Source organism: Nomascus leucogenys, chromosome 1a, assembly GCF_006542625.1.
Source record: "Nomascus leucogenys isolate Asia chromosome 1a, Asia_NLE_v1, whole genome shotgun sequence".
Taxonomy (NCBI): domain Eukaryota; kingdom Metazoa; phylum Chordata; class Mammalia; order Primates; family Hylobatidae; genus Nomascus; species Nomascus leucogenys.
Window position 1 is genome coordinate 47,220,410 of NC_044381.1, and position 15,689 is coordinate 47,236,098.

The window sequence follows — 15,689 nt, forward strand, 5'->3', positions numbered from 1 at the left end:
AAATAAAAATAAAAAACATAGTATAGTAAATACATAAACCAGTAACATCGTTTTTTAAGTATTATGTAGTGTACATAGTTGTATGTGGTAGACTTTTATAAGAGTGACAACACCGTAGGTTTGTCTATACCAGCATCACCATAAACACGTGAGTAATGCCTTACATTACAACTTTAGGATGGCTATGGTGTCACTAAGCAATAGGAGTTTTTCAGCTCCATTATAATTTTATGAGACCACTGTCGTATATGCAGTCAGTCATTGACCAAAATATCACACGCGGTGCATAACTGTATTTCTTTCTTTCTTTTTTTTTTTTGAGACAGAGTCTCACTCTGTTGCCCAGGCTGGACTGCAGTCATGAGATCTCGGCTCACTGCAACCTCTGCCTCCCAGGTTCAAGTGATTCTCCTGCCTCAGCCTCCTGAGTAGCTGGGATTACAGGCACATGCCACCACACCCAGCTAACTTTTGTATTCTTAGTAAAGATGGGGTTTTGCAATGTTGGCCAGGCTGGTCTCGAACTCCTGATTTCAGGTGATCCCCCCCACCTCAGCCTCCCAAAGTGCTGGGATTACAGGTGTGAGGCACCATGCCCAGCCACATAACTGTATTTCTAAGATCTCTATTCTATTCCATTGGTTGATGTATATGTCTTTATGCCAGTACCATACTGTTTTGATTACTGTATCTTTGTAGTAAGTTTCAAAATCAGGAAGTATGAGGCCTTCAACTTCACTCTTTTTTGAAAGATTGTTTTGGCTATTCAAAGTTCCTTGAGATTCCATATTAACTTTAGGATGGATTTTTCTATTTCAGAAAAAAATGGCATTGGGATTTTGACAGGGATTGCATTGAATCCATAGATCACTTTGGGTGACATTGACATCTTAACAATATTGAGTCTTCCAATCCATGATAGGATGTCTTTCCATTTATTCATTCTTCTTTTATTTCTTTTAGCAGTGTTTTCTAGTTTTCACATATTAAGCTTCATGGAAGGTTGAATAAGAAAGTAGTCATAATTGTCACCAGGCTAGGAGTAGAAGATGGAATCAGAGCAGATGGAGGCCTTTGTCTACTCATTGTACCTTTTTCGTACTTCTCATGCTTTCACTTTGTGAATAAGGACCAAAGTCTGGGAGAGGTGAAGGTGGCACCTGGGGATCAAAATGTAAGGAGGTCCTCACTTCTCACTCCCACGTGCCAACAACACAGCTCTTGCATGGACCTGAGAGTGAGTATTTCTTTCAATTTTGTGCTCTAGGCCCTTGCCCTAGTGCCTACCCCCTCAGCAACATGTCCTTAATAAATGACTCACCCAGGAATCCCCATCTCAGGGTCTGCTTCTGCAGAACCTGACCTAAGATGTCCTCTAGTCTCTGCTAACATGTCAAATCCTACACTTCCTTACTCTCTCTTTCTAAAGTGGGGAACAGAGATACCTCCTGTTCTTCTCGATCACAAAATGCTGTCTTTTCCTTCACAGAAATTGCCTCAATTCCTAAACATTTGTTTATTTACTTTTTTCCACAAGATTATACCCTTCATAAATGTCCTAGCACATTTTCTGGTACACTGTAAGCATTCAAAATGCATCTGTGGAAGGAAGGAAGGAAGGAAGGAAGGAAGGAAGGAAGGAAGGAAGGAAGGAAGGAAGGATTGTAAGCATTGTAAGCATTTAAATGCATGTGTGGAAGGAAGGAAGGTTGGGAGGGAGGGAGGAAGGAAGGAAGGAAGGTTGGGAGGGAGGGAGGGAGGAAGGAAGGAAAGAAGGAAAGACTTCAGAGTCCTTCTGAAGCATGGACTTCAGAGTAATGTGGCCTATATCAATTTTTCCAGGATCGTTCTTTTGTTTCTTGTTGTTTTTTCTCCCTTCCTCCCCACTATTTTCTCTTCACAGGATATGAGACTTCAAAACCTGCTAAAAATGAGCTTTTGGGACCTACCCGTCTAGGAATAAATCATCCTAGCCATGAGAGATCAAATGAAACCTGAGACCAGAGACTGATTTTCTTGTAAAATGCTTTCTCCAACAGATTTAAGGGAAGGGAAGGGAAAGGGAGGGGAGGGGAAGGGAGGGGAGGGGTTTATTCTCTGAGTGTCAAAACAAGTTTGAGGAGAACAACTGTTTTCATTGAGAAAATTGAGACTCTAAATTCAAGCATCATCATCATACCTGAATAAATAAAAGGATATTTTCTCAAATGTTTTTAAAGCTACAGTGAGATGCAGTACTATGAGGGAAACTATTATTTCTGAAGTTTGTTCCTTATTGTCAAATCCACCCATCCCATATGGATCTCATTTGGTTGGATCTTTGTTGCTGCTTTTTATTTTTTTTTCACTAAAATATTCTCACATTTCCATTAGGTCATGTATTGTGCAATTGTAGCTTAAATATCTGGTTTCTTCAAAAATTCTGGGCCAGCAAACTGTTTTGCCTCAGATAAACCCCAGATTTGTCACAAAATGACACGACTGATGTACTAGGAACTCCCTTTTTGCTGCCTTAGCTTTAAAAACATTTGAGAAAATATCCCTTTATTTATTAAGGTATGATGATGATGCTTGAATTTAGAGTCTCAATTTTCTCAATGAAAACAGAGAAAACTTTCTGTAAGTTTCCAAGACATGAAGATCTTTTTTCCAATATTATACAAATACTAAAGATGCCTTTTACACACACCCACAAGGCCCTTGCAGACATTGGAGATTCCCACAATATTCTTTTGCAGCAAGTAAAAGCCAGAAACTTGAGAAAATAATAGAGGCACTGAGAGCCCAGGCCCTGAGAGACCAGGCCCTGAGAGCCAATGGCATTTAAGAAAACACTCAGAGGGCTGGGTGTCGTGCTCATGCCTGTAATCCCAGCACTCTGGGAGGCCAAGGTGAGCAGATCACTTGAGGTCAAGAGTTTGAGACTAGCCTGATCAACATGGTGAATCCCCATCTCTATTAAAAATATAAAAATTAGCCTGTCATGGTGACACACACCTGTAGCCCCAGCTACTCGGGAGGCTGAGGCAGGAGAATCGCTTGAACCTGGGAGATGGAGGTTGCAGTGAGCCAAGATCACACCACTGAACTCCAGCCTGGGTGACAGAGCCAGAGTCCATCTCAAAAAAAAAAAAAAAGAAAAGAAAACATGCAGAGGGTGAAGCCTCCAAGGGAAGCAGCTGCTCCCAACATATAAAAAAGGTTTGCTGGCCCCCTGATCTGACAGAAAAGTGACCAACTGGACCCTCTGTGTGTGAATATCTTTGTATAAATGCATGTTTTCCATGGGGACGGGCATGGTGGCTCACGCCTGTAATCCCAGAACTTTGGGAGGCTGAGGTGGGTGGATCATTTGAGGTCAGGAGTTCAAGACCAGCCTGGCCAATATGGTGAAACCCTGTCTCTACTACTAATACAAAAATTAGCCGGACAGTAGTGGCACATGCCTGTAATCCCAGCTACTTGGGAGGCTGAGGCAGGAAAATCACTTGAGCCTGGGAGGCAGAGGTTGCAGTGAGCCGAGGTCGTGCCACTGCTCTCCAGTCTGGGTGACAGAGTGAGACCTTGTCTCAAAGAAGAAAAAAAAGGGCATGCTTTCCATGGATACAGCCTTTGCTCAGATGTTTAATCCTTTGCTCTAGAACAGAGGTCAACAAATGTTTTCTGTAAAGTGCCTGATAGTAAATATTTGAGGTCTTGTGGGCCATGAATGATCTCTGTTGCATCTTTTGGTTTGTTTGCTTTATACAACACTTTAAACACAGGAAAATGATACTTAGCTTGTGGGCTGTACTAAAGAGGCTACAGGCTGAATTTGACGCACTGGCCATAGTTTACTGACTCCTGATCTAGGCAATGAAGGGAAGAGAGGATTTTATTCATGCTTCTCATAGTTGCCTTTTTGGTTTCTTATCTAAGCCTTATTACTTGCCTTCTAGTTTATTGGAATAAACCTCCTGACTGGCCTTCCTACCTGTAATACTACTACTTAACCAGTCATTTATGTGTGCCAGAGCCTGTGCTAGGAACTTTACATTCATTGCAGAATCTCTTTGAACAATCCTTTGAGGTAGATACTATTATCATCCGCACGTTATAAATAGGAAAACCAAGGCTGAGAGAAGCTACGTAACCTTCCTGGGATCACACTGCTGCAAGTCTCCAAGTCAAGACCTGAAACTAAGTCTGCCTGATACCAAGTCTTTAGTTTGCTCTTTCCACTAACACCTGACAATAGCAGTTCTTTCTCTTGTCTACCTACTTCCAATTCATCCTACATCATTGCATCCAATCAATCCGAGACATCAGTTTGATCATGACATTCCCCTGCTCGGAATCCTTCAGTGGCTCCTGGTGATCTCGAGTGCTTAGTGGCTCCTGAATCTGAATTTTGTTTTGTTTGATAGTCTGTTATTTGTCTCAAGAGCATCATTCTGCATCAGCTAGAGTTTCCACTGAGGAGACTTTCCAATTGTTCATGACTGAAACCCGATCTTGTGAGACGGAGCATTGGGTTCAGTCAACACAGAAACCCTCTCCTCACACCCTGTCTCCATCAGGCCTTCAGCTTCCTTGACAGCTCCCAGATTCACATGCATCATTCTACCTACATTTTTAAAGTATCTCATACTTGATACCCTTTTCAAATATATTATTACATTTCATCTTCCTAAAAATCTTTTGAGGTGAGTGCTGTATCCTCATTTTACAGATGAATTAACAGAGGCTGAAAGGAGTTAAGGAAATTGTCCAAGGGTCATGGTGTGTCACCTCAGAGATAGCGATGGCAGCTCCACACCCCACCTTGTCGTGTGCAGAGGAATCTCATCCCTGCACAGTGATGTCAATGCCCGTAGCCAAAATCTCAGGGCAGAAGGGAACAGGCAGGGAGTAAAGAGGGAAAGACATCTCTGAAGGCCCTTCTCTCCCGGGAACCACTTGCCAGTTTCTACAGGGCTCAAGCATTTTGTGGTGTGAAGGGAGTTTTTTTCCTTACCCTAATGTTTATAACATCTTTTCCCTCTACAGGGCCTGTCTTTGCTTTACCCCAACCTCCAATGGGGATTTGTAATTTCAAAATTTCATTTCTGGATCTGCTACATCAAACGCCCTTAGAGAAGAAAAAGTATGTGTGTGTGATTTATACATAAATATCTATATAAGTATCTGTAATAGCTCTTGGGGAAACCACATAAAGTTACTGTGCAAAGTGCATGTAATTGCCACATGGTATTTGTTAAACATATCAAGTGTAAAACTGAAAAACATGTGGCTATTTAACAAAAGTTTAAGCAAAAGAGAAAAAGGCAAATAAGAATGAGGTAAGAATTGAAATTGCTTAAATGGTCATTCAGACGGGAGATTAGGACAACCTCCAGGCCCACCGGCAAGAAGTGAGGCAGGTTGGAAGTTAGAAGAATTGACGTGAATCAACTGGTTGCCATGGTTTCCAGCCAATAACTTTTCTTCAGGCAAATCATAAATTATTTACAACCTCTAGTAGGCTTGTCCTTGATCAAAATCATCAAGAAGGTAAATTTTGTCTTTGGGGAAATTTTCTCATTTCTAATATTGTTTCATTCATTCATTCATGAGGCATTTATTGAGTTCTTGCTGCGAGCCAGGCAGCCTGTTCGATTCTACAAAAGTAAAACTGACAGAGATCTAATCAAGTAGGAGATGAGGCCTCACAGTTCATAATAGAAGCAGCAGCTCCGTTTGTGACAGGCTCCCCATGTGCTATTGATTATCCCATTAATATGCACCAATACCCCACACTGCAGGCTCTTATTCTCTCAACTGTGCAAATGAGGGTGCTCAGGAATTTACCCAACATCTTGTCTCCAGGGCCCAGCCTTCGTCTGCTCTGCTCTTCCCCAGCACTGTTTTGTACAAATGTAACATGAGCCATGAGTATAATTTTAAATTTTCTAGCAACCACATTTAAAAAGAGACAAAAAGAAAGAGGGAAAAGTAATCTTGATTATATATCTTATTTAACTCCATATATCCAAAAATACTACCTTATCCATATGTAACAAGCACAAAAGTTATTGAGATATTTTACATTTTTTAATTTGTCTTCAAAATGCACTGCAAGTTCAACCCTTACAGAGCATCTCAGTTTGGATGGGCCACATTTCAAGTGCTTGATGGCCACCCAAGGCGAGTGGTGACTGTATTGAACAGTGAGTTCTGACCCTTTCCCATACACGCACATCAGAACCCGCACATAGTAGGTAGTGTGGGCCAATGAGCAGGGCAAGGGTCAGCCTCTCCAACAACTTGGAGAGGAGCTTGGTTACTCCAGCAAGGCTTAGGGGATCAGAAAGGGAAGTATTCACAGAGAAAGTGCCATGTGAGCCAGATCTTAAGGAGGGAGCGGATGACAGCAGGAGAGAAGTCCTCTCAGGCCACGTGAGCAGGTGAGCAGAGGGAGAGAGGCCTGGAGGGGCAGGCTATGAACACAATGGACACTATTCATGCTGCTGGGCCGGAGATCCAAGATTCCAGAGGAGGAGCATCCCTGGGGAGCAGTGTGACCATGATTCTTGGTCAAAAATTCATACTTATCCACACATTTATACATACATGTATATAAATATGCACACATATTTACACCTATAAATCCAAATATGTATGTATATAAATATGCACATATTTACACATGTTTACACCTTTTTTTCCACGAACCATGGTCAAAAATTCATATTTAGCCACACATTTATACATACATGTATACAAATATGCACACATATTTACATTTGTAGATACATATGCACCTGTATAACTCAAACAAAGGTTTCACAAAACTGACTCTGACTGAATGTGACACACTCAGGTATCGTCTATTAAATTCTCTTCTAGAATAATCCTTTGATGCTGGCTGTGATCCAGCAACTTGATTTCACAGCCACTCTGGGTTGGAACTCGCAGAGGCTGCTGGGCAGGACATGTGCTATGTGAAGCTCCAATACCCACTTCCCTCTTTTCTGGCAACACCATGCCCATTTCCTTGGTGCAAGTGTGTCAGTGAAGCTGACCCACCTCTGGTTCCAGGACGAAGCAAATAACTCCCGCATGGCCCACCAGAGCCTTGTATCTGGAAGCCACCTCGACTGACTCAGGGACGAGTGCATGGCCAATCACAGCTTATCCCACAATTTTTACCTTAGTGATCAGTGTAAAGAAAAAAACTTATACTATATTTGGGAGAAGACAGGAGCAGAGGGCCTCCTGAAAGCAGGAAAACAAAGAAGACAAAGTTTTGAAAGTATTGCTTGACACCTGGATCAAGCCATGCCTGAACCTCCTCCATCTAATTTAAAAGTCACACTTTTAAATTATATGAGCCAATAGATTACCCTTTTTTTCTTAAGCTTAGTTGAGTTGGGGTTTCTGTCAATTTAAACCAAAAGAAGCTGATTGATAAAATCGTCATATGTGTCTCGCAGATGCTCAGTGCCTTTTTATTGCCTGATTTGGAAAAGCTCCAGGCATTTTTCTTCCCAGCAATTCTATGTCCTTTACAATTGTCCTTTGCTTTTCTCTTTAATTCACGATCCTTTCTTTATGCATTCTTTTCACCATAGTATGACTGTCTCATAACAGTCTTCATGGGGCTACTTCTCCTTGGGAAATTTCCATTTTTAAACTCACTAGTCAAAGGAGTTATCTGTCTAAGAATAGAATTTCAGCATTGTGGCACAGGCAGGTAGGGAAAATATTTGGGAACAAAGATTCACCTGGTGCCTGCTCTGAAAAATTGTAAGCCTAGTTCTGTGGCCAGGGGCTGGTATTTTTCAATTAAAGGTCACACTTTTGTTGTTGTTGTTGTTGTTGTTGCTAAGTGATGAGTTCTTTCCTGAAACTCTACGTTTTCCTCCGGGTTTGTGACTCTTCAAAAATCTCTACCTTAATTTGAACAAGGTACCCAAATAAGTATATCCTGTGAAAAGGAAAATATGAAGCTTCAAAAATAAATGGCCTGCCAAGATTTCAGAGCTGCAAAAGGTTGTGCCTAGCACTGTCAAATGTCAAAAATAATTACCAGGTAGAATGTGACTCATACACCTAGCAGGCATGATCACAACTAATCCTTCCTGCCTTCATCTGTCTGGACAAAGTTAGGTAGGAAACCTGCCTAGCCCAGCGCCTTCAGGCCCCATAGATTTGGAGAGGGATAGCCCTCAACCTCATATCGGAACATTCTCTTTAGCTTCTAGGGGTGATTTTATATACTCACTAGCTAGTTGCTGTTTTGACTTGTGTATTTGTTCTTATACACATATAACTTTTCATAAATGCACAGAGATTATATTTACTAGGATGTTTTAGCCTTTTATTGTACAATAAAACACACTACAAATGCAAAAAACTATACCAAAAATTGAAATCTTGATCAATTATTATAACTACCATGCAGATCAAGAAACAAAATTGTGCAGCCACCCCAGATATCCGTGTTTTATGCCCCATCCCAGACACTATCCCTCTCTCCTTCAAAAAATAATTACTACTGGGACTTTTTTTTTTTTTTTTTTTTTTTGAGATGAAGTTTTGCTCTTGTTGCCCAGGCTGGAGTGCTCACAGCAACCTCTGCCTCCAGGGCTCAAGCGATTCTCTTGCCTCAGGCTCCCAAGTAGCTGGGATTACAGGCATGCACCACCACGACTGGCTAATTTTGTCTTTTTAGTAGAGACGGGGTTTCTCCATGTTGATCAGGCTGGTCTCAAACTCCCGACCTCAGTTGATCGGCCTGCCTCAGCCTCCCAAAGTGCTAGGATTACAGGCGTGAGCCACCATGCCCAGCCTGGGACTTTTATATCTTTTTGTGTGTTTCTTTGACATCTTATCACTCACATATGAATCCTTAGACACTACCACTTGGTCTTGCCCATTTCTTTTTAATTTGAAAGGTCTTCTTTTCTCTATATCATTGGTTCCCTCTCCATCCTTGTCTTTTCCTTACAGGTTATCTATTGCAGAGGCCAGCATGCTATGGTTAAAGGTTCTTTTTTACCCCATGTATATTTTATCCCTGTTACCCCTCATCCTTTTCTCCCCCACCTTGATCCCTATTCAAGCACTTCCCTCCTCCACTTGACACCAAGTAACTCATGCTAACAACCAATGCTGCACCCTTTGGTATTTTTCTCCATTCTCATAAATCTTATGCAATTATAGACATTACTGCAACTACACAAACTATCGTAACAGCCACACTTATTGAGCACATTATATTCCAGGCACCATTGTAAGTCTCTGCATACAATAGCCGAGTTAATCCTCATATCAACCCTAAAGTAGATACTGCTACTGCTATTGTCCCCCATTTAATATACAAGTATAAAGATCAGCAACACAGAGAGGTTACATTAAGTTCCCAAAGTCCCACAGTCAATAAGAGCTAGATCCAGGACCAAACCCAGATATTCTGGCTTCAGAAGTGAATAAGCACGAATTCACACCCACCTCGATTTTTTGATACAAAAATAGGATTACATTAGACATTATTTATGCAATATATTGTGGGAATCCTTCCAAGTTAACCAGCTAAAATTCATACTTTTCTGATCACAGCATAAACATATAGGATATGGATGTGTCAAATTTTAAATCAACAACTGACCTTCATTTATACCACTTTTCACTTTATATCACGTTTTGCTCTAGACATAATGCTACAAATATTTCGACCTCTATTTTTGGCCAGTGTGGCAGATAGGGAGGGTCATCTCTTTGCTTTTGTGGACTGCGTTTCCCTTTTGAGCATCTTCTCATCTTGATCACTGAGGCTTGCTCTCCCATGCACTGTTCTTCATATCCTTCAATGATTTTTCTCTTGAGGCTGCTTGTCTTGTATTCATGAATTTGTAAGCATATTTGAACATTGGACATGTAAACTTTTGTCTGCAGAGGGTTGCTTGATTATGCACTAGCAAATTAAATTATTTTTTATTTTGTTTTAGAGATAGGGTCTCGCTCAGTTGCCCAGGCTAGAGTATAGTGGCATGATCACAGCTCACTGTAACCTTGAACTCCTAGTCTCAAGCAATCCTCCCACCTTAGCCTCCCAAAGCACTGGGATTACAGACGTGAGCTACCATGCCCAACCTCTTCTTGTTGTTCTTTTTTTTTTTTTACATAGTTCACCTTTTTTTACTTAGTAAAGATTATAGATTTAGAGAAGAATTGCGAAAATTGCGGAATTGAAGAATAAATTCTTAAGTAGCGATTTGTATTCACTCATACCAACAAGTTAATTGCATCATTGATACATTTTATTCTCTGGATAGTGTGAGACATTTCAGGGCTCATGTACCTATTCAACATCTTTACTCATTGAAGAGAAGAAAGTTAATTTATGTAAGAGACCATGAATTGCAGAATGTTCCTGGGTCCACAGGCCTTCCTTCCGAACGTTTTCAAGGTCAATGCACAAATGAGACTGTTCCTGCTAAGATTATACGATGACAGTTTTTGTAAGACAGAGTTGCCAGACTTCCCTCTGGCAAGAATTGGTCAACTAGACAGCTAATATGTATTCCACAAGGTTCTGTTTTGGGTGTTTTGAATCGTATTCTATTCAATCAAGTCCACATTTCCAAGGAAACCTTTGAAAGTCCCTTCCTTAATTGGGTTTCCTGAAAAGCAGAGCCTGAGACAAGGACTTGGGTGGAGGTGGTTTCTTTGGGAAGTGAGCCCAGGAGGCAGGAGAGAGGGAGCCAGGAGAGGTAGACAGAGAAGACGTGTTATCACACCAGCTACTGCTGTGGGCACCTGGGCTCACCTGTCAGAGGAACCGTGTAGAAAGCACCTCAGCGTTGCCCCCTGAAGGAAGGGAGGCTGGAGTGTTTGTCCTCCAGCTCTCATTTCTCTTGGCTGGGGTGGCCTCCAGGGATGGGAAGCCCCCTGTACTTCAGGGACGCTCCTGCACACATACCCAGTGCTCTTTAGGGCTCCGGAGGAAGCCCTGAAGCACAACAGAGAGACATTGAAGCCCGTGATGAGGTGGGAGGCTGCCAGCCCGCAGGTCACTGTCCAACGCAGAGGTACAGAAATCACAGAAGCACCAAGGGGGAGTGACTCCAGGCACAGAGTACCTGCTGCCACCCCTCTCAGGCCCCATTTGGGCTTCCTGCAACATCTCCCTTTTCTTCTCAAGATGTCTCTTTCCTGCTTCCGCCGTCTGGCTAATGTTTTGTTTCTCCCCCTGCAATATCCCCCTCTTTAATCTGAGCCTAAAATTATCCCGCTATCTTTCAAAACCCAGCTGCAAATCTCACCTTTAGGAGACAGCATAATGGTGCAGAGTTTTGGGACTTTGGGGTCCAATGTGGGTGCCAAGTCTGGCTGAGCCTCTTCTGGACTGCTTCAGGGACTTGAAGAGTTAACCTAGGCTCTCTGAGAGGCGAATGCCATCCTGCAGCACAGACACACAGAAGTCTGGCTCTCTCAGAGCCTCTGCTGAAGACAAGCATGGCCCCCGTACCAAAGCTCTCCACGAAGCGACTGCCCAGAATGCTCCAGCCAGATGAGCTCTGCTTCTGTAGACACGAGAAAACAACTGCATAAAAGAAAGCAAAGAGGGCTGGAAGGAGCAAAACAGGCTTTGACAGTGAGATAAAACTGCTGTCCTGCACGGTCCTTTACCAAGGTCCTCTACCAAGGTCCTCTACCAAGGTCCTCTGTCCTCCAAAACCCTTCCAATCAGTCTTTCCCCAATCCACTGCCCTGTCACTGTGGCCTCGGTCAGGGAGATTTAATCACACAATCCGAGCAACCACTCAGTCTGTCCAAAACTCAGGTTGCTTCCAGAACATAATGGAACAGGAAGCTTTTTCCCTCCACAGGGAAACAAATGAGGGAGGGAGGGTGGAAGCATTCACCTTCACTCATGAAAGGGAGAATGTCTGGATTTGAGTAGCTGGAAACAATTCAGGTATGTGCCACTGGTCACATTGTGTAAATGTCATTTTCCGCTCATCTCTGAGGCTCAAATATTAAAACTGACACTATGTCATGGCTTGAGAGTTATTCCTTGCAAAATGACAACAAATAATGTTATCATAAACAAGTCCGCACAAAAGTTTTTCCCTCCTAATTTCAAGAGAAACTATGCTAATCCTTTAATTATGCAGCATGCTTATCTGTCAAACTAACTTCTTTCTGCTGAAAAATACTTTGCTATCACAGAGGCTGTTGATGAATATCTGCTGAAAGAATTTATAGTGTTACAGAAAAATTTCCTTCTTAAAAAATAATAGCAGAGTGGAAAACTTAATCCTTTTAAGAAAGAAAGCACTAGATAGGCTTAATCAACAGATGAACAGCAGGTTCCACCCTTGCACCAGCTTGCTGCTGGAAGAGCTTCAGGCAAAGCCCACTGGGAACAGGGTCTCTGTGTTGGGCAGTTCCTTTTTTTTTTTTTTTGAGATGGAGTCTCGCTCTGTCGCCTAGGCTGAAGTGCAGTGGTGCGATCTTGCCTCACTGGATTCAAGCAGTTCTTGTGCCTCAGCCTCCTGAGTAGCTGGGACTACAGGTGTGCACCACCACGCTCAGCTAATTTTTATATATTTAGTAGAGATGGAGTTTCACCATGTTGGCCAGGATGGTCTCAAGCTCCTGACCTCAAGTGATCCACCTGCCTTGGCCTTCTCAAAGTGCTGGGATTACAGCTGTGAGCCACCACGCCCGGGGTTTTATGTGTCTCTATTTCCTTCATTTCTGCTCTGATCTTAGTTATTTCTTGCCTTCTGCTAGCTTCTGAATGTGTTTGCTCTTGCTTCTCTAGTTCTTTTAATTGTGATGTTAGGGTGTCCATTTTAGATCTTTCCTATTTTCTCTTGTGGGCATTTAGTGCTATAAATTTCCCTCTACACACTGCTTTGAATGTGTCCCAGAGATTCTGGTATGTTGAGTCTTTGTTCTCGTTGGTTTCAAAGAACATCTTTATTTCTGCCTTCATTTTGTTATGTACCCTGTAGTCGTTCAGGAGCAAGTTGTTCAGTTTCCATGTAGTTGAGCGGTTTTGAGTGAGTTTCTTAATCCTGAGTTCTAATTTGATTGCACTGTGGTCTGAGAGACAATTTGTTATAATTTCTGTTCTTTTACATTTGCTGAGGAGTGCTTTACTTCCAACTATGTGGTCAATTTTGGAATAGGTGTGGTGTGGTGCTGAAAAGAATGTATATTCCGTTGATTTGGGGTGGAGAGTTCTGTAGACGTCTATTAGGTCCGCTTGGTGCAGAGCTGAGTTCAGTTCCTGGATATCCTTGTTAACTTTCTGTCTCGTTGATCTGTCTAATGTTGACAATGGGGTGTTAAAGTCTCCCATTATCATTGTGTGGGAGTCTAAGTCTCTTTGTAGGTCTCTAAGGACTTGCTGGGAAGCCTATGAAATATGTTAAAGGTTTTTTAATTATTATTTTATTTTGCTTTATTTTAAATTCCAGGGTACATGTGCAGGATGTGCAGGTTTGTTACATAGGTAAACGTGTGCCATGGTGATTTGCTGCACCTATCAACCCATCACCTAGATATTAAGCTCAGCATGCATCAGCTACTTTTCCAATGCTGTCCCTCCTCCCACCTTCCTGTCTAGATAAATTCTTAAAACCTCCAGAAAGTTTCTAGCATAAACATATCTGGCTTGTTTTCTCAGGTGTATTTTTTTTGTATTTTAGTAATTTACTTATGAATATTTCCACCCTGTTCCTAAAAGAATTTGAGAATTTATTAAATTTATTTAAAGAATGTTTTTTTATTTATTAAAATGTGTATAGATACTTCCATAAAATTAAAATAAATGAGAAAATTAAACAGTAGGGAAATACGTAAGGTAAAATAAATAAAGTCAGAAATAGTGTTACTAGGGGAAAAATGTATGTTATAACATCTTGATGTCTCCATAGCTTTGTATGTCTCAGCATCTCTGAAAACAGGGAAGCACAATAGCTCCAAACTTCACAGTCCTCATAAAATTGAAGCAAACCAATTTTTTACAAGAGCACCAGGAGGACACGATGGGGAAATGATAGTCTTTTCAATAAATGGTGATTTTTATATACAAAAGAATGAAATTAGACTATTATCTGATAACATACACAAAAATAAACTCAAAATGGATAAAAGACCAAAATATAAGACCAGAAACCATAAAACCCCTGGAAGAGAACATTAGGGAAAAGTGCCTGGACACTGACCTTGGCAATGATTTGTTGGGTATCACAGCAAAAGCTCAGGCCATGAAAACAAAAATAAATAAATGGGACTCCATCAAACTAAAAAGCTTCTGCACAGCAGAAGAAACAATACACAAAATAGAAGGGCAGCCTAAAGATAGGGAAAACGTATTTGAAAATCATGTATCTGATAAGGGGTTAATATACAAAATGTATAAAATACTTATAAAACTCAATAGTAGAAAAACAAAAATAGATTTAAAAATGGGCTAAAAGCTGAATAGTTATGTCTCCCAAGAAGACATAAAAATGACCAAAAGGTACATGAAAAGGTGCTCAACATCATTAATCACAGGGGAATGCAAACCAAAGCCACGGTGAGATACTACCCCATGCCCATCAGGATGGCTATGATCAGAGTCAAAAGATAACAAACGTTTGTGAGGGCACGAGAAAAAGAGAACTTTGATACGCTGTTGGCGGGAATGTACAGTGCAACAGCCATTATGGAAAACAGTATAAAGGTTACTAATTAATTAAAAATAGGAAATGATGCAGGATTTTTCTCGGCCTCTTCTTTGGAGTCACAACAGGAGCAAAGACAGGGGCAAACGTTTACTCAGCCCACCACGCTCGACCCCTTGCAGGAGGGAGCATGTGAACGAGCGAGTGCAGCACCCAGCCAGCCGCTCTGGGAGTCGAAACAAGAGAAGGCTTCATGCACAGCCAGACCAGGCATGAGCCAGCGAGTGCGGGACCCGGTCGGCTGCTCCAGGTGCAGTACAGGACATTTTTGGGCGTTCAGGGCCCCAGCAGGAGCAAGCTCTGTTTACTTGGCTTGAGGTGGCACCCTGGTGGGGATGCCTGCGACCCCGAAGCCCCAAAGGCTGTGTTACAATGCTCTCTTGGCTCCACTGTCCGTGAACAGTAGTGTGTTATCAGCTCAGCTGGCCCCTTCCCTCGTCGCCTGGGTCCCAAGCTCTTGTCCAGCATCCAAGAAGAATGAGGTCGTGTGGACACTTGACGGATGGTGAAGGCAGAGAATTTTATTTAGCAATGGAAATGGCTCTCAGCAGAGAGGGGAGCTGGAGAGGGGACAGGAGAGAATAGGAAATGGAACGATATAGATCAGAAAATACAAAGTAGCAGAGGTATAGGATGAGCAAGTGCAGAGATCAAATGTACAACATGGGGACTGTAGGTAATAAAATTGTACTGAATATGGGAAAAATTAAATAAGTAAGAAAATCACGCAAAAGGTAACCAAGGAGGAAAATAAATGAGATCAGAAATAGTGTTAGGAGAAAAAAAATGTATGGTATACCACCTTGGTGTCTCCATAGCTTTAAATATCTCTGAAAATAGGGAAACACAACTGTTCCAGACTCCACTGTGCCCATAAAATCAAAGCAAACTAATTTATTTAGGAAGATCCCAGTTAATTGAGGGTGGTGACTCCTGAGAGTAACAAGATTCTCAAGAAATTGCTACAAAAATGAGTTT